Source organism: Rhinatrema bivittatum, chromosome 8 (genome assembly GCF_901001135.1).
Source record: "Rhinatrema bivittatum chromosome 8, aRhiBiv1.1, whole genome shotgun sequence".
Lineage (NCBI taxonomy): Eukaryota > Metazoa > Chordata > Amphibia > Gymnophiona > Rhinatrematidae > Rhinatrema > Rhinatrema bivittatum.
Window position 1 is genome coordinate 47,449,782 of NC_042622.1, and position 19,992 is coordinate 47,469,773.

At 44.5% G+C, this 19,992-nt stretch overlaps 1 long non-coding RNA gene across 1 annotated transcript in view; it reads right to left on the reverse strand.

Annotated features, from left to right (window-relative positions):
- Positions 1-1,159: 1,159 nt before the first annotated feature.
- The window catches only part of LOC115097256, a 48,328-nt gene continuing 29,495 nt past the window's right edge, over positions 1,160-19,992 (reverse strand). The window contains exons 2-3 of the long non-coding RNA XR_003858247.1: positions 12,085-12,258; positions 1,160-1,439 (exon numbers count right to left, since the gene is read on the reverse strand). This is a non-coding gene — a long non-coding RNA (uncharacterized LOC115097256). The remainder of the gene's footprint in view (positions 1,440-12,084; positions 12,259-19,992) is intronic.

Sequence of the window (19,992 nt, forward strand, 5' to 3'; positions counted from 1 at the left end):
ACCTTTAAAAAAGAGAACTCAGTTTTTAAACTAGATGATTATGGAAAGCTGTCAGTTGTTTAGAAGCGCATGGTTCAGAATGATGCTTCTTTGAAGAATACTAAGAGAACAGCAAATTAGGGCATCCCAGTAGAGAGGTTCCAATAAGTGTTAAAATGGACAAGGTGCCTTTAAGGAAAGAGCAGACAGAGCAGAAAGATTCCAAATGAACTCTGTCAAATGATGACCAGGTTGTTCATACAAACAAAAAACGTACTTTGAAATGTCTGTATATAAATGCTAGAAATCTAAAAAATAAGATGGGAGAGTTAGGGACAGATTTTCAAAGGGTTATGCATGCCGGGCCTATTTTCAAAAGGCCTGGCGACACGCATAAAGGCCCAGGACGCATGTAAGTCCCGGTGCTTTACAAAAGGGGCGGGGTCAGGGGGTCCCGGCACAGCGGCCATTTGTTGCTGTGTGGAAGATCGTGCGCCAGCAGTTGGCCGGCGCGCACAACTTTCTTCAGCCCCAGGGCTGAAGTAAGTTTTAAAACAAGAATCAAAAAAAGAAAAAGGTAGGGGGGAAAGGGCAGGGAGGTAGGGGAAGGGAAGGTGGGGTAGGGAACAGGGAAAGGCAGCGCGGTTCCGCGCGCGCAAGGTGCACAATTGTGCACCTCCTTGTGCGCACCGACCCCCGATTTTATAAACTTGCGCGCGCCAGGTAGTGCGCACACCTTTTAAAATCTACCCCCTAGAGTGTATAGCACTGGATGAAGAGGTAGATATAAATAGCGTCTCAGAGACCTGGTGGAAGGAGGGCAACAAATGGGACACTGTGATAGCAGGGTACAAATTATATTGAAATGATAGGATGGTGGAGGGGTAGCACTATATATTAGAGAGGGCATGGAGTCAATGATGTCTTTAGGCCCTCCATTTGCAAAAGGCCCTCCAAGGCGTTAATAGTGAGCAGCATGAAAAAAGGGTCCTTTGGTCTGAAACGGGGCCAGCGGTTGGCAAGAGTTCTTCCCAAAAACACACACACACACACACACACACACACACACACACTGTGGTTCCAGCTTGTCAAGGGCTGTCTCTATTCTGTGCCTTCAGGAAGAGCTCCCAATAAATAAGACCCAGGATTGATAAATATCTATGTAAAAGATAGAGAGCATATATTAAAGTGATAACAGAAATGGTGAATTGAGAAAATGTACAGGAGCCCTGGTAATGTTCCATCCTGTGCAGGACAGAAAGACTAAATGATGCTGTCAAACTGTAGCTTCTTTTTGCTTTCATCTTTTCTTTTACTGCTTCCATTCGTTGACCTCTTTCCCTTCTCGGCTTCTTAGTCGCTCAGACATCCTCTGGTGTTGCTGCAGACTTGGGAGTGGGGTAGAGAAGAGAGGAGGTCAGGAGGAGGTTCAACTGTGGTTGCAGGCAGCCAGGCTTCACCTTCAGGAAGCAAAGAAATAGAAAAGAGCAGGAACAGTGTCTCTGTTAAGATGCAAGCCACCCACAACTATCCACCCGCCACCTCTCTAGAGAGCTGGAGCTGGGCAAGAGACATTCCTTTTACTGTGTGGAATTCATTACGGCTGTTTTGGCATGGCCAATCTCAGCAGTCGGCTGTAAGAAATTTTATTTTTATTTTCCTTTATTGATTTTATCTTATGTAGGTCAACAACAGCTAAGGACAGGGAGCTGCCAGCTCACTCAACCTCCGACTGTTTTTGCACTTTCTTTTAGTTGTTTAATTGGACATAAAAGGGCTAATTTTCAAAGCCCTGCGCGCGGTGATTCCGGGAGATATGCGGGTGGGCTGGGCAGTGCGTGCACCTCACGGATCTTCGGAGGCCAGCAGCCACACGCATATCTCCCAGTACGTGCACTGTGAAGCAAATTAAAAAAAAAAAAGAGGCGGGCCGGGACAGCGCCATTAGGCACCGTCCTGTTGAAGCACGGTGGGATCAGCCCGGCCCACGCCACCTGCTGCTGTTCCGGAGAGCGAGTAAGTGAAAAAACAAAAGAAACTAGCGTAGTTAGCGGGGTTTTAGGGGTCTCGATGGATAGGGTAGAAGGAAGGCAGGGAGTTTAAGAAGTTACCTCCCAGTCCACTCCTTTACTGGAGCGGACTGGGAGGGAACTAGGGAAAAGGCCTATTCCATTGCCGCACATATCTACTAAATTTCCCCCTCCCCCCACTTATGTGCGCGCCGATATAAAATTGGGCACGCATGTGCGTGCAGGTAATGGATTTTATAACATCCGCGCGTTGACACACAAAGGTTATAAAATCGGTGCGTCCATGTGTGCTCGCCAGCAACCGCGAGCACATGCACGTCCGTGTGGGGGTATTAAAATCTGCCTTAAAATGTATTTTCTTCCCAATCTGTGTTTAACATCAAGTCCAGGAAAGGTCAGTCAATGTCCATCAGCCTAAGCCAAGCTACGTGAGATGGGTATGTCATGAGGATCTTTTGTGTCCTTATTGGAAATAAACATAGCAATAAAGGCAAAATACTTTGCAATTCCATGCCTCACATGACTTCAGCCCTATTAAGAATGTAATTAAGCTGTGGAATTTTTTTCCTGAAAGCTGTAGTCAAGGCTAGAAGTATTGCTAGGTTTAAAACAAGGTTTGGACAAGTTTCTGGAGGAGTGGCAGGCAGGAGCGGTGCTTCCACTAGAAGAACTTGGGCAATAGAGGGTGGCAAAATTGCCAGCATGAATCCCAGGCCTCCAGCAGACCTCATCCTGCTGAGAGCCAAACATAGAAAATCAATGTTTTTTTCGCCTTTTTGTGAAGATTTGGTGTTTTGTTTTGAGGAGAGGTTTTGCTGCTCCCCTTCCTACCAAGAAGGGATGAAGAAAGGTATCTTCCCCACTGTGATGCATAATGAGTTTACCATCTGAAGAGGAAAACTGTGAGTAAGAACTTTCTGTGCATCTGGAGACCCCAGATTGTTTTGAGAAATGTAACTCCAGTTATTTTGGGGAGGGAAAATCTCCTGGGATTCTTGCTTTTCCATACCCTAAAGCAGTGGTTCTCAATCTTTTTTCTGTCGGGACACACCTGATACATAGATCTCACATGCGTGACACACTGAACACATGACAGTCACAAGGCTAAATGTAAATGTACACTTTGCATCCTCAGGACCCCCACCCTCACCCCCGACCCTCAGTAATGGGTATAAAGCAGAACTAGAACAGTCCCTGTACAACTCACCATACAAAAAGGATATTCTGGTGTTATCTCAATAACAGCAAAACAATCTCCCTCTAATTTCAGGCACAATAGCCCTACTTATAAAAAGACAGCAGTTCACCACCAATACATGTCATATTGAGAAAACACTACAAATAAGCTGAGGTGTTTTACTAGCCACGCAAGTTAAATACCTCACCTTGGTCATACACACAAGATCGACCTTCACCAAGTACAGAAAGACCACAAATTACAAATATGGAGACAGAAACTGTAATGGAAACCCAAAAAAGCCACTCTGCATGCAGTGCGAACCTGGAGAAATGGAAACAGAAATATAGCACCTAACACACTCCCAGGATCTGCAATAATGCTCACAAACTAATCTGCACAAAGTTACACCTGCATTATGGCATTCACTCAAATGGAACAACCCTACCTATAAAAAGGCAACAAAGCAAATATTAAACCAGGCCCTAAACACCAATGCACCTCCAATTAGGAAAACAGAACAAGCCAAGCTGCTATAGATCACCAAACAGAAATAATTGTAAAACTATATGAATAAATGTTTCAAACAGCTGATGAACAGAACAACATCTAAGAATTAAAAACTCTTAAAAATTATTAAAAATTCTCCAAACACCAATAAAGTATTTTAAATCAGCAGACACATCAAATAATACCCAATAATTAGAATGGCAGTCAATCAAGAAAAATGAACTTAAAAAGCCACCTTTACTTAACCTCTCCAGCAGTTCTCCTACTCCTTTCCCTTGGAGGCAACACCAGAAGCAGCAGCAGTTGCTGAAAGTGTCCTCATGGTCCTCTTCCTTAGAGACCACAACCAGTCTCTTCTCTCTCTCTCTCACACACACACCCCAGTCACTCTCTCAGGACCATTTTCTCTCTCATACACACTAATCATCTCTCTGACCAGTCTCTCACTCTGTCTCACAAATACACAAACATAAACATACCAGACACTTCTCTGACCAGTTTCTCTCAAATCACACACATGTTCTCTCTATTTCACTTACACACAGACTTTCAATCCCACACATGCCCCACTCTCTCATAGCCACAGCCAGTCAGAAACATGCTCCATCTGTCTCACACACACATACACGCTCCATCTCACATACACCACGCACACAAACAAGCATTCTCCCTGTCTCACATGCATATACATGCACCCTCACTGTCTCACATGCGCACACACACACACAAGCAGCTTCCCTGTCTCACACACATGCCCACAGCTGAACAGCTTGTCTTCGGCACTGCCGGCCTGGTCTCGGGCGGCAGTGGCCAGCAGCTCAGATCTTTGGGTCTTCGACCCCACTGTCCTGGTCTCCGGCAGCAGCCAGCAGCACCAGTCTTCAGCCCCTCCAGCCTGTCTCTGGTGGCAGCCAGCATCACCGGTCTTCGGATCTCCAGCGGCAGCCAGCAGCACCAGTCTTCGGATCTTCAGCCCTGCCAGCCTGGTCTCTGGGGGGGGCCAGCAGTGCCGATCTTCGAGTCTTCGGTCCTGTCGGCCTGGTTTCCGGCGGCTGCCAGCACCTCCAGTCTTCTGGTCTTTGGCCCCGCCAGCCTAGTCTCCGGCAGAGGCCAGCATCTCCGGTCTTCGGCCCCACCGGCTGCAGGTAGCACACGACATACCTACTGGTGCATGGCGAGACACCGGTTGAAAATTGCTGCCCTAAAGTGTGAGAAAATCCTGAAACCAAATTACTGAGTATAAGAAGTTTGGAGAACTGACTCAATATTTCCCAACCCTCTCCTGGAGACCCATCTAACTAGTCTGGTTTTCAGGATATCCATAATGAATATGCATAATATAGATTTGCAAATACCAGAGACCCATTGTATGGAAATCTGTTTCATACATATTCATTGTGGAAATCCTGAAAACCCTAATTGACCAGCTGTGTCTCCAGGAGAGGGTTGGAAGACACTGAACTGGCTAACTCAAGATCAAGTGTGTATATTACCAAATATTTATTACTGAAAATGTGCAGCAGTAAAGTTTTGTTTTGGAACACCCTGCCTGAGTGTCCCACCTATTTATTTGGCACTCACATCCACTATATACACAAAGGAACAGAACACCCAGGAGAGAGAGAGAAGGAGAGAGAGACCCACTGCACCTTGGGGCCTTGGAGGTATATCCTCGACCCCATCCATCAGAAGAATCCAACCCCCGGATCTGTAGGACTTTGACAGTGCCCTAGAACCCTGGTAATGCCTGCTGTCATGAATCAAGAACTAAAGAGGGGTTACATGTGTGGAGAGGGCTTTGGGGGAAGGTGGGGGCACTCAAGGCTTTAAGGTCCTCGAGAGCCACAAAACAGGCCAGATTTTCAGGATATCCACAATGTATATGAATGATTCAGGTTTGTATGCGCTGCCTCCATTGTATTCAAATTTCTCTCATGCATATTCATTGAGGATATCCTGAAAACCAGGCTTGCTTGTAGCGCTCGAGGACCAAAGTTGGCCACCCCTGACCTAGGGTGTTGAATACCCTTGCACCGGCTCTGCAGGCAGGCATGGAGACGCCATCTCTTATTTCTGGGAGTGAGCAACAGGGAATGGATTTCCCTGTTAGGATCTGCCAGATACTTCCAAATGATCTGGATTAGCCTCTTCCAGAGGTGGAATGCTGGGCTTGATGGGCCATTGGTTTTACCCACTAAGCCACTCCTTATGATTTTTAGGGCAAAATATGCTTTTCAATCTAAACTGTTAAAAATGTTTTTCTTATATCATTCTCTTTTTCATCCTCATCATTGCGTGGGAATACTCACAGATTATTCTAAATCTGATCATGTACATTATACCTGTTTACAATGGCTTAATGTGAATGCTGATTACCTGGGCATATTATCCAACACAGGGACAATTGTCCCAAAATGTGTAATTTGAAAAAGTCCGTGGACTTAACACCCACATTTGCTTCTGCTTTTTCTGTGGCTACATTGTTTCATATAAAAACAGGCATAGATTTGGAAATGCAATCTACGGCACTATTTCCCTCCCCCTGCCTAACCACCCCCAGGAGTACCTCCTCTCAAAGTGGCTAAAAGGCAACCTGAGGGAGGGTAATTTACAGAGGCCCAATTTATGCACATAAATGGCTTTGAAGATTATCCGCCCTCTGTACAAATACATTTTAAAACCTGTTTCTCTCCGGTTTAGCCAGTTAATAAGGTACCTGAGAGCTCTGCACTTATGAAGATTGCTCAGCACGTCAGTGATTATTACACCTCACCCCTGGCATTACGCTCACTCTATAAATGCACAACGCTATACCTCACTCCTTACTATAATAACAGTGAGGTTAACTTTCAGAAGCTCAGGCAAGACCTGTGCACATAAATTACAGATTGGCTGAATGCACTGAAGCGGATTTTCAGTCTCCTAAAGCTATGCTCATAAATTTGGCTGCATGTGTAACTTAAGTTTTCAGGCAGCTTGCCATCAGGCTGAACACCGTTGTTACCAAACAGGTATCACGATGGGTTGTTTTGCACAAAACTTTGTGGTAGGGCACATGGCTGGAAATGTAGCTAAATGCACTGAATAAACACAAAGGCATGCAGTTCAGGATGCACTGGATCCTCTCAATAGACTGGGTAAGCAGCCTTGTAACCTAGTGCTAGCATACATTACTTCTTTTGGAAAATAAAGGAACCAGCATTCTTGTGCTTGCGTCTGAGCCCCCTCGACAGCACAAATGTATGTATGTATGCTATACAAAAACGGGATGTGTAGCCGTCCTTCTACCATGCAGTACTTTGTGCTTTCGCTGCCGCTAGCTAGCCTTAATGTAAAAGGTGCTGCAGCATTTCAAAGTACCAAGGCACGTTCATTAAAGAATCTGTCCAGTGCAATACCATACTGCAAATGCATGTCAATGTACCAAGGCATGCATGCTAGAGAACCTGTCCAGAGCAATGCCATGCCGTAAGTGATGCTAGATTGGTTTCCCTATCGAGCTCAAGGCTGCAGCTGTGAAGGATCTCATCTGAAGGGAAATAGATTTGCTTTGATAAAGACAAGGCATTCAGAAACTATGGAGAATATTATGCTCTGCGATGTTATTTATGGGGGAGCTGATGCATTTTGAAGGCGCTAGGATGATGTTCTAGAATTATCTCTCTAAAATGTAAACATTGATCATGCCTGCTCGGTGCAGCCTCTAAAAGTAAATGACACCACACAGTGCAATGCATTTTGTACTTCGCCAGACCTGAATCCCCATGCACACAGAGGCCAATGCAATGAAGTGAACGTAAAAAACATGCATCCAAACTGGGCGCCCGTTTTTTTTTAACGTGTGCACATTCATCTCTCTTGGGCGCCTGATGCAATATGTAAATGAGCTGCTGCGCGGAAACAGACGCACTAGGGATATATTGTACGTCCCTAACGCGTCCTTGGCATCAGGCACCCAGGAGACGTGGCCATGTGCAGGTTACCAAAACGGATGCTGGGTTTATGAGAGTCCATTTTATCCGCCAGCATCGGATTTCCAGCACAATATGCATGGCTGGAACGTGTAATATTGTGCATGTTTATTGTACGGCTGGAACTTTTATTTTTTCTTTCAAGCCTTTTTATTTTTTTTCAGGATGCTGCTTTCTGTGGTTCCTCCTATCTAGTATCATTGTGATACAAGTAGGAGGAACCTCAGAAAAGCAGTATTTTTTGTTTTTAAGTAGACCCCCTTGATGCACGGAAAAAACTTTATGCTTGCTCCAGGGCAGAAGTAAAATTTGACAGGTTAAAAAGTGCACCTTGGGTGCACTGCAGTTTTTTACATTGTGGGGTAATAGTTAATAGCCTCATCTACATGGCATTTACATGTGATGAGCGCTATTAACTACCCCTTTGTTTGCATACACGTTTTGGATGTACTGATCCCCTTATTGCATTGGGGGTTATGGTCGTGCGTCCAACCTCTGGCTAACCTGCACGGTGGGCTGGGCGCACTTATTACATCAGCCCCATAGCACGGTGCTTTTCGAAGGCACTTAGCTGCCGGGTTCTCATTAATCTGAAGAGATCTTTTTGTACTGCACTCATGTAGCTCTGTGCCAATGGTGCTGGAGCAAATACTGTAGCACTATGCAGACAGGGCACTGCAGAGCACCTGCATGGCACAGAAAACGGGAAGAGAAGCAGCCAGCGCTATTGGCAAGAACGTCAAGGCAATGCACTGATGATCCTGAAGGTAAGAAAGAGAAAGTAAAACAAGGAGGCGGGTGTTTGTGTGTGCAATTTCTCGAATTTGGAATGTGCTCCCGGTGAGCCTGTGCCTTTGAACTAACCTTGGGCTATTTCATGGGGGTTTGAAAATGTGGTCATAGGGAGAGTAATTATAAAAAGAAACTTATGCGGTAAAGTAGTATTTTACCCACAGAAATAGCCCTTTAGAGAATTATGCCACCGATTACATGCCTCTCTACATATTGTAGGCATGTCCTTTATGTGCATAGGGGAGAGGTGTTCCAGGGGGCAGAGCCTCTGCAGGGTCGGAACCTATGCGTATCTTTTGTGATCTTAAACACGTGCACACAGACATTTCCTTGGCACAACCGTGCGTGCCAAGTAGCATTTGGAATTCTTTGCCAAGATCCTTTTCAAAGCAGACTAATGCATATAATTCTGCTTTGAAACTTGGGTGCATATTTGCAGGCTAATTTATGTGCAGTGCTACCGAACCCCTTTAATAACTAATTTTATTATGTTAGGAGTTCCTGTGATTAGATGGAAAATAGCTTATGGCTGGTTACTGGCTATTGGTGTTTGTTTTATCCTGATCTTGGATTGTAAAACTGAGAATGTTTGTTAACTTGTTCTTGCCTTAAATTAAATTGCTGATTGGATATTAAGAATCCCTGGCTGAGGGGACTGGGCCCTGTGTTGGTCAGTGGGTGTTTCTAGTACAATTATTATAATGAGGCCGGTGGGTTTTCTTTCAAAATTTGCCACCAGCCATTTCAGGCCTTATCTATTTTATTTTTGGTGTATGTTTATGATGTTTTTTTTTTATCTTATTATACTCCATTCTGAGGGTATTTTAAGTAAGACAGATCATAAATAAATATATCTAAGGAATCACCAGGAGAAAGCTTTGGGTAAAGCACCTTTGAAATGCTGTGTTCTATGAAGGTGGAAAGGCATCAGAAAAAGCAAAGAAATTCATTAGGATGTGCTCACATAAAGGTGGCATGACTGGTATACAGCACAAGCAGCTCTCAGAGAGAGGAGGAGGGAGGACTCCGAGTCATAAATAGCGTGGATATCCCTGCATCAGCTGCCACTGAAAAGTCAGGTAAAAATGACATAGGCAGCAGAAAAGGGTGGGCCACCAAGGCCACGGCCTGAACAAACTTCTGGCAGGGCAGCAAACAGGAGGCTCCATTGCCCTTGTGCCATCTCTGCACCGGCTGGTGCAGCTGCAGTGAAAAGCCCGGGAGAGAAGCGGGTGCTATATACATGCCCAGAGCTGCCTCCACCTCCTCTCACCACCATCGCATCCACCGCTGGGCCAGAGAGCTGCCACTTTCTCTCCCTGACTACTTCCTGGCATCGTCTGTTGGTCCAAAGGCTGCGGCCAGTAAGGAGGAGGAAGCACCTGGACCGGAGCAAGGCTTTTCGGTTGACTGGGAGCCGGTGGGGGGGAGGGGACAATGTGAATGCTGTCGGGGCCTGGAGATGTAGGGGAGGGAGAGGGAGAGGGTCAATGGGTTGTTAGGCACGGAGGGGGAGAGGGGAGCAGAGGGATGATGGCCATGGAGGGGGGGGGGGTGATAAGGAAGCAGAAAGATGCTGGCAGGAGGAGAGGAGATCAGAGGAATGCAGGGCACAGAGGGAGCAGAGATCGGTTGGTTTCTTGGTCCTCTCTACCGAAAAGGTGTTCCGCTGCCCCTGTAAAAATGTGATTAGTTTTCAGTTTTAACGATATCATGACATGCCTAAGGATAATGTCGTGGCAGTTTCTACCTTTTAGATAAGATATGTTTCTAAAATGATATGTAGTGTTTTCTAACTGTCTTAATTACATGGCTTAACTTATGATGACAAGATTGTTAAATTGCATTTCCCTTGGAAACTTGGATTAAGCACTTTCTAAAAGAATAAATGACTAAACAGCGGGTGCATAATCAGTCTTCTTTAACAAGGGTGAAAAAACACGGACCGGCTTTCCAGACTAGGAATTAATGATATCGGTCTCTCTCCCTTTTTTGTTTTTAAAGAGGACTTCTCCATTACGGTGGAAAACCCAAGAAACAAGACAATCACAGAAGCTAGACGAGGAGAACCCAGTGCTCATGTTCTTTGGATCCCGAACCCATTCCTACTGCAGAGCCAGAGGAGGAAGAGGAAGCTGATGCTCGTGCACCCAGTATGAGTCAGACGGATTAGTACAAGGGACACAGCAAAGCACAAGTCACCATTAGGTACAATTGCTTCTTCTCTGTTAACACACGTGAGATGTAAGAGAAAGCATTAATAACCCGACAATGACCATGCATGAGCTGACAAACAGCAACAATATACTTGCCAAAAGGAAGGTTACCCGAAATACTTAATTCAGCCATAGAAATATTCCTTGAGACCGATGTACAGGGCCATTGGAAGGGGCAAACGAGATGGGCAAATCCCCAGTGTGTCAGGACCAGGGGGCGCCAATGTATCTCCGCAGGAGGTAGGGAGCCATTGCTCCTTGCCACTGCCACTACAGTTGTGGTATTTAAAAACATAAGAAGTTGCCATGCTGGGTCAGACTGAAGGTTCATCAACCCTTCCTGTTTCCAACAGTGGCCAATCCAGCATGCAAGTACCCAAACATTAAATAAATCCCATGCTATTAATGCCAGTAATAAGCAGTGGCTATTCCCTAAGTCAGCTTGATTAATAGCAGTTTATAGACTTCTCCTCCAGGAACTTGCCCAAACCTTTTTTAAACCCAGCTGCACTAGTTGCCTTAACCACATCCTCTGGCAACAAATTCCAGAGCTTGATTGTGTGTTGAATGAAAAAGAATTTTCTCTGATTTGTTTTAAATGTGCCACATGCTAACTTCATGGAATGCCCCTTAGTCCTTGTATTATCTGAAAGAGTAAATAACTGATTCACATTTACCAGTTCTAGTCCTCTTGACTTTAAAGACCTCTATCGTATTCCCCCCCCTCCCCCTCCCCCAGCTGTCTCTTCTCCAAGCTGAACAGCCCTAATCCATTTAGCTTTTCCTGATAGAGAAGCTGTTCCATCCTCTATCATTTTGGTCATCCTTCTCTGTATCTTTTCTAGTGCAACTATTTATTTATTTTTAGATGCGGTGACCAGAATTGTACACAGTACTCAAGCTGCGGTCTCACCATGGAGTGATACAGTCACTATTCCTTTCCTACCAATTCCTACAGCCATTTCTGTGTGACGGCATTATCAGAGGAAGACCCCGGCCAGCTTCATCATTGGAGGGTCTCCCACCCCACAGAAAGCTGTATGTTCTTTTCCCCCACTACCCGTGGATGGCCAGACCTGCAGAGGGGGACTCCACTCAGTCCTGCCCAGAGCACCAGTTAGCTCAGCAATGGGCTTGTCAATGCACTTTGCAAATGCAATTACCTAGTGAAAAATAGCAAATTCACGTGTGAATTTTAGCACGTGCAATCTACTGATTTCCACACATAATTTTGCATTCGTAAACTATTTGCAAAAGTTATGCAAAATCACTAATGAGCTGAAGAACCCTGCAAATTAGCTCATTAGTGATTTGGCATAGCAAAATTATGTGCTCAAAATCATGCAGAGGAGAGATGTAAAGTTTTACTGCAACAAAGTGGGTGATTTTACTGAAGAAAAAAAAAATACCCATGAAATCATTTGCATATTAAGCACATGAACTGGTACTACAAGAAAAGCATCTTGCGATATTGGCCCATTTCTGAAGAGCAGACTTCTGGTTTGGTACACTCTCCTCTTTGTCATCTTTCTTATGAAGTTTCCTGTGTCTTTACATATCTCTGGAGAGTTAGTTGAGAAAAGCTAAAAAAAAAAAAAGAAAAAAAATCAGCTTTAAAATGGAGATTGCTATGAAGAAAAACAGTGAGCATGAGACCTGCCCCCTTGTGATGTCATCCAGCCCAGCGTCGAGCCGGTAAACGGTGCCATTCCACCTGGCACAGAGGCGGAGGGGGCTGCCCACCAGCACCGGGCACTTTTGAGATGCTTCACTGAAGAGAAAAGCTAAAAAAAAAAAAAGAAAAAAAATCAGCTTTAAAATGTGAATGGAGATCGCTATGAAGAAAAACAGTGAGCATGAGACCCACCCCCTTGTGATGTCATCCAGCCCAGCGTCGAGCCGGTAAACGGCGCCATTCCACCTGGCATCGCGCGCCGAAGGGGCGCGATAAAGGGGCACTCCCCTTTGTGCATCCCTTGGTGCTACCTTTTTTCGTTTTTTTTCTTTTTAACTTCTATGTTTCTTCCACTTTTGTTTACCTTTCTCTTTTTTCATAGTTGTTATGCCTTGTTAACAATTTTCATTGTTATTAATGTTAAATGTATTTGACAAAGGTAACTTTTTTTTCCTGTATTTCCTGTTTTAATGTAAACTGGTATGATTTGTATATTATACAAGAATGTCGGTATATAAAATTAAAAATAAATAAATAAATACATTTAGGTAACTTAACCATGGTACTTCCCCGTCTAAGCAATGCAACACTGTATAATACGCTATAGTTCTGGATCTGATGTGCTTCTTATGTTGACCCTGCCCTGCAGTAATAATGCTGATAGTATCAGAAGTCAGGGTTGGTAGAATGACTGCTGTCTATGGGTCCAAGACTTTTCTCCCATTCTATGTCTTGGCAGAAGAGGTTAAGGCAACATGTGTTCAAAGAACTGCACCTATAACACTGAAAATCCATCCCTCACTGCTTGCAGTGCTGTTCTGGTTTAGGAGAAGGAACTCTTACTCTCTTCTAGACAGTGAAGCAGACAAGGCTTGATGTAAACATCTTGAGAAGGTAAGTCGAGATACTGCGCCTGCTACAGACACTGCCTTGAGAAGATCCAAAGCCCCCAGAACTGCAGAGCCCAGGGCAGCTTCCCATGTGCAGGAAAGGCATAGCTTCTACCATTGGGAGAGTCTAGAACCCAGTTTTTTTTTAAGATGTAGCTACAGCAGTAATCCTCTTGGCAGGGAGCTGTGGAAACTAAATGTAGAATAGTGATGCAGAAAGAAAGTTATTTTACGCTAAAAAATAAGGACGCCTTGATACTGAATAATCAAGATTTGGGCTTTGTAAAAGGAGAACTGCCAGCGCACAGATGTACTGATCCAATTCTGGCAAAGGTTATGGAGACAAGAACTGATTTCCCAATTGATGCTGCAAATGAGCAAGCGCTGTTGGAAATGCAGCCACACAAAGCGAGCTTGAAGGCTGATTACAAATTTTGAAACCAAAAAAGGGACCGCTGAAGGGAACAAGACTGATTGCGAGAGCACGTCAACAGCACTTTATTGATGCTGAGATGTTTACTGGAAGTGACAGAGGAGTGTGGTACTGAGTTAGCACCAAGCAAAAAAAAAAATTTCTGCATTTATGATAAATCACAAGGACAGACATTTGATCAATTTGGAGAACTTTCAGAGAAACCAGTGTAAAGAACACTATGGGTTCCTCCTAAGAAGAATGTCCCATTATAGGATGGGGAACGGAAGTAAGCATGTGTTGGGTTTTTGCTCCCCCATGTGGTAGACTGGAAATAGTGAAATCTCAGACTATAAAAACCTAGTGCCACCATTTTAGTGTAAGGTTTCTAATTATACAAACATCAAATAAAGGTGTACCAATTTCACTTGAAACAAATATACAAAAGTTAAATTTTTACATTATCTTAACATAAGAAAATATTTAATTCAATCCAACATAATAGAATATTCATCTAATCATGGATCTCTAGTCAACATAACACAAAATATACAGACAGACGCTGGTGAGGACCCATACACAAACTATTTGCAGACATAAAACACACCATATATTTACAAAAAAAAACACTCCCCTAAGCTACATCAAATAACCCACTCCAAGAACAATAATAAATATACTGGGGTAGATCTTTAAAAAATATGCGATTGCGTACTTTTGTTCACGCACCAGGCGCGAACAAAAGTACGCTGGATTTTATAAGATACGCGCGTAGCCACGCGTATGTTATAAAATCCGGGGTCGGCGCGCACAAGGGGGTGCACATTTGTGCAACCTGCACGCGCCGAGCCCAGCGCGTGCTGCCTGTTCCCTCCGAGGCCGCTCCGATTTCGGAGCGGCCTCGGAGGGAACTTTCCTTTGCCCTCCCCCCACCTTCCCCTCCCTAACCCACCCCCCCGGCCCTATCTAAACCCCCCCCCCCTAACTTTGCGTGCGCCGGCCGGCAGCCCCGCTCCATCCTCCGGTCCCGGGGGCTGGTCCGGAGGCCTCGACCACGCCCCCGGGCCCGCCCCCGAAACGCTGCGTCGTTTTAGGAACGCCCCCGGACACGCCCCCTCCCGCCCCTTTTCGAAAGCCCCGGGACTTACGCGCGTCCCGGGGCTTTACGCGTGCCGGCGGCCTATGCAAAATAGGCGCGCCGACGCCTTTTAAAATCCCCCCCACTATCAATATAACAAATCATCCATATCATATGATATACTATCAATATATACCAAATCTTTTGGAACTGATTTGGTTTTAGAGAAAGAAGTTGTTCCACCCTTCCTCTCTTTATTTTTAGATCTCTTTTTCCAGAATAAATTTTACAACATGCCCGAGTACCCCAGGGCTAGTGGCTCAGTGTTCCACCTAGAAGGGATGGCATTTCCCATCCAGAGAGAATTAATTGGACTGCTGTTAATCTTGTGGAGGAATGAATCTATATTCATTCCTGGGGAGAAGAAGCCTATGAAATGACCTGCTGCACCCATCTGATGTATGTTGCGGGAGTGGACCAAGGTGGAGTTGATGTAACCTGCAGGGAGGAGCCCTGCAGGTCCCCACAGTCGGCTGGTAGAACTAGTTGTGGCAGAGGCCCAACTGGAGCTTCTCCTATACCAGCCCTTGTTCCTCGGGTGATGGGGCCGGCAGGACTTAAGCACAGGCCTCTGCAGTAGAGGTGAAGATCTGTCAAGGTAGTCAAGTCACAGGCCAGAGTCTGGGGTAGGCTGAGTTTAATCACTGTCAAGGTCCAGGCGAAGGTCAGTGGCAGGCGGAGTACAATCCAGATTCAAGTTCCAAGCCGAAGTCAAAACTAGAGATCCATCTGAGGGAGAACAAGGGATGGAAAGCAGGCAGGGAAGCAAAGAACATCACAGACAGGCAGAGAAGACATTGAAAACGAGGAACCGAGGACTGACAACAGGAATGATGAAGAGAAGGAAGGAACTCAGTAACACAGAACAAGACTGCCAAACAGGAACTAAGGAGTCAGGAACAAGAATCAGGAACACAGGACCATGATCAGGAACATGTTGAGGCAATGCACTACTACCAGGATAGTCAACCTATTACCGAGGCAGGAAGCAAATGCATGAGTGGCCTTACATAGGATCAGATTGGTGATGTCATCCTTAGGCACTGCTGGTTGTTTCCTGCCGTGGGCCCTTTAAGAAGAGGCCAGTCAGGTGAACGTGTCCCCAGGAGGACCTGGGAAGCCAGCAGAGTCGGAGGGAGAGGCAGTGTGTGGCGGCCTGCCATGTGCCCGGGAGATGAGTCGTGTTGGCGTTAGCGGGGGCAGCCAGAACTGGAGGAATGTGGCGGACAGCCGCACATTCCCTCGGGAATCTGCCACGGTGTTGGGGAACCAGATGCCAAGCTTGGAGGTGCCGGTAAGGGCAGAGGTTCTCGGGCCTGCCCCTTGGACCACCAAACGCAAAAATGTAAACTACATACTCTTCTCCACGATGTTGAAGAAAAGAGTGAGGAGTCAGTAACCAGGTAACAATCAAGGAAGTGAAGAAGAGGAGGAGGAGTAAAGTTTGAGACAACTGACCTAAAGGTATGAGACATGGGACTGCTCTCCAGGTGATGTGTTGTCCTCTCGCACTGAGGAGAAGTCTGCCAGGGCTACTGCCCAGGAGGGAAGGGTTAGGTTGGCCATCATAGTTGGCCATTCAATTATTAGAAATGTAGATAGCTGGGTGGCTGGTGGGCGTGAGGATCGCCTGGAAACTTGCCTGTCTGGTGCGAAGGTGGCAGACCTCACGCGTCACCTAGATAAGATTTTAGACAATGCTGGGGAGCAGCTGGCTGTCATGGTACATGTGGGCACCAATGACATAGGAAAATGTGGGAGGGAGGTTCTGGAAGCCAAATTTAGGCTCTTAGGTAGAAAGCTGAAATCCAGAACCTCCAGGGTGGCATTCTCTGAAATGCTCCCTGTTCCATATGCAGGTCCCCAGAGGCAGGCAGAGCTCTGGAGTCTCAATACGCGGATGAGACAATGTTGCAGGGAAGAGGGATTCAGTTTTGTAAGAAACTGGGAAAGTTTTTAGGGAAGGGGGGAGACCGTTGCGAAAGGACAGGCTCCACCTTAACCAGAATGGAACCAGGCTGCTGGCACTAACTTTTAAAAAGGAGTTAGAGCAGCTTTTAAACTAGAACAAGGGGGAAAGCCAACAGTCACTCAGCAGTGCATGGTTTGGAGGAATGTATCTTTGAAGGATACTAATGAAACAGGAATTAGGGCATCCCAACAGAGAGGTTCCATTAAAAGTAAAAGTAGTCCATGTACCTATAAGTAAAGAATCATCTGAGCGAAAAAAATTCCAAATTATCCCTATCAACTGACCTGGTGGAAGGAGAATAACCAATGGGACAGTGCTATATCAAGGTGCAAATTATATCGCAATGATAGGGAGAATCAACTTACTGGGGGTGTGGCACTTTATGTCTAGGATAGTATAGGGTCCAATAGGCTAAAGATCATACAAGAGACTAAATGCTCAATAGAATCTATATGGGTCGAAATCCCATGTGAGTTGGGTAAGAGTATAGTGATAGGAGTATATACTACTGTCCATCTGGCCAAAATGATTAGACAGATGATGAAATGCTAAGAGAAATCAAGGAACCTAACCAATTTGGCAGTGCAGTAATGGGAGATTTCAATAACCCCAATATTCACTGGGTAAATATAACATCAGGACATGCTAGAGACAAAATTCCTGGATGTAATAAATGACTGCTTTATGGAGCAATTGGTTCAGGAACCAAAGAGGGAGCTATTTTAGATTTAATTCTTAGTGGAACGCAGGATTTGGTGAGAGAGGTAATGGTGGTGGGGCCACTTGGCAATAGTGATCATAATATGATCAAATTTGAACTAATAACTGGAAGGGGAACAATAAGTAAATCTACAGCTCTAACACTAAATTTTCAAAAGGGAAACTGATAAAATGAAGACAATAGTAAAAAAAAACCCCAAAAACTGAAAGGTGCAGCTGCAAAGGTTAAACGTGTACATGGATTTTGTTTAAAAATACAATCTTAGAAGCATAGTCCAGATGTATTCCACGCATTAAGGGCCAGATTTTCAAAAGCATTTACTCGAGCAAAACTGGTTTTTGCTCGAGTAAATACACTTTACTCAAGTAAGTGGGCTTTTCAAAATTGCTACAATATATGCCATTGAATTGTCCATAGGATTTACTCAAGTAAGTGCACTTTACTCGAGTAAATAGCTTTTGAAAATTGCTATGATAGTATGTCACATTTACATGCGTAACTCCTTTGAAAATTACCCCCTAAGAAAGGTGGAAGGAAGGCAAAACGATTGTCCGCATGGTAAAAAGCATTGTCAAGTTGAGTGTAAAACATTGATAAGACAGGCTAAGAGAGAATTTGAAATTAAGTTGTCTGTACAGGCATAACCTCATAATAAAAGCTTTTAAAAATATATCCGAAGCAAGAAACCTGTGAGAGAGTCGGTTGGACCGTTAGATGACCGAGGGGTTAAAGGGGCTCTTAAGGAAGATAAGATCATTGCAGAAAGACTAAATGAATTCTTTGCTTCCGTGTTTACTAATGAGGATGCTGGGGAGATACCAGTTCCGGAGCTGGTTTTCAAGGGTGAGGAGTCAGATGAACCGAACCAAATCACTGTGATCCTGGAAGATGTAGTAGGCCAGACTGACAAACTAAAGAGCAGCAACTCACCTGGATGGATAGTATGCACCCCAGGGTTCTGAAGGAACTAAAAAATGAAATTTCAGAACCATTAGTTAAAATTTGTAACATCATTAAAATCATCCATTGCATCTGGAAACTGGAGGGTGGCCAATGTAACCCCAATATTTAAAAAGGGCTCCAGGGGCAATATAGACCAGTGGGTTCCAGGGTAACTATAGACCAGTGAGAGCCTGACTTCAGTGCCAGGAAAATAGTGGAAACTATACTAAAGATCAAAATCATAGAGCATATAGAAAGACATGATTTAATGGGAAACAGTCAACATGGATTTACCCAAGGGAAGTCTTGCCTAACAAATCTGCTTCATTTTTTTGAAGGGGTTAATTTCATGTGAAAAACGGTGAACCAGTAGATATAGTGTATTTTTATTTTCAGAAGGTGTTTGACAAAGTCCCTCATAAGAGGCTTCTAAGAAAACTAAAAAGTCATGGGATAGGAGGCGATGTCCTTTTTTGGATTACAAACTGATTAAAAGACAGGAAACAGAAAGTAGGATAAAATGGTCAATTTTCACAGTGGAAAAGGGTAAAAAGTGGAGTGCCTCAGGGATCTGTACTTGTACTGGATCTTTTCAATATATTTATAATTGATGTGGAAAAGAATGACGAGTGAGGTTATCAAATTTGCAGATGATACAAAATTATTCAGAGTAGTTAAATCACAACTGGATTGTGATAAATTGCAGGACCTTGCAAGACTGGAAGATTGGGCATCCAAATGGCAGATGAAATTTAATATTGATAAGTTCAAGGTGATGCATATAGGGAAAACTAACCCATGATGTAGTTACACGATGTTAGGTTCCATATTAGGAACTACCACCCAGGAAATAGATCTAGGCGTCATAGTGGATAATACATTGAAATTGTCAGCTCAGTATGCTGTGGCAGTCAAAAAAGCAAACAGAACATTAGAAATTATTATTTATTTTATTTAGAATTTTTTTTATATACCAATGAACGTTGGGAACATCTCATTGGTTCACATTAAACATAAGTCAGCAACAGGCGCTTTTCAATGAAACAAGGAACATGTGTAAATACAGAGATACAGTTGAATGCATAACAGAGATAAATGTATCAAAATATATAGGAAGGTGAAGCATAACTTTTTACAGGGTAGCTGTGTATGTCAGGGGAGGGAGAAGGCGTCCGCGGGGGAGGCATCATGATCAGAATATGCTTGTTTGAATAGGTATGTTTTCAGGTATTGTTTACATTTTTTTGGGCAGGTTTCTTGACGTAGGGATGAGGGGGAGATTATTCCAGAGGGCGGGTGCAGCAAGGGAGAAAGCCCGAGCTTTAGTGGAGGTGAGCTTAGCATCCTTGGGTAAAGGGATGTGAAATGTAGCTCTGTGCTGTTGTCTTGTGGGTCTGTTTCTGTTGTGAAAGGTCAGGTGTTCCTTTAGCCAGTGAAAGTCTTGGTTGTAGAGGGATTTGCGTGTGAGAGTGAGGACTTTGTAAGATATTCTTGAGGTGACTGGGAGCCAATGCAGGCGTTTAAATACAGGGGTGATGTGGTCACGTCTGTGGGAGTTTGTTAGAAT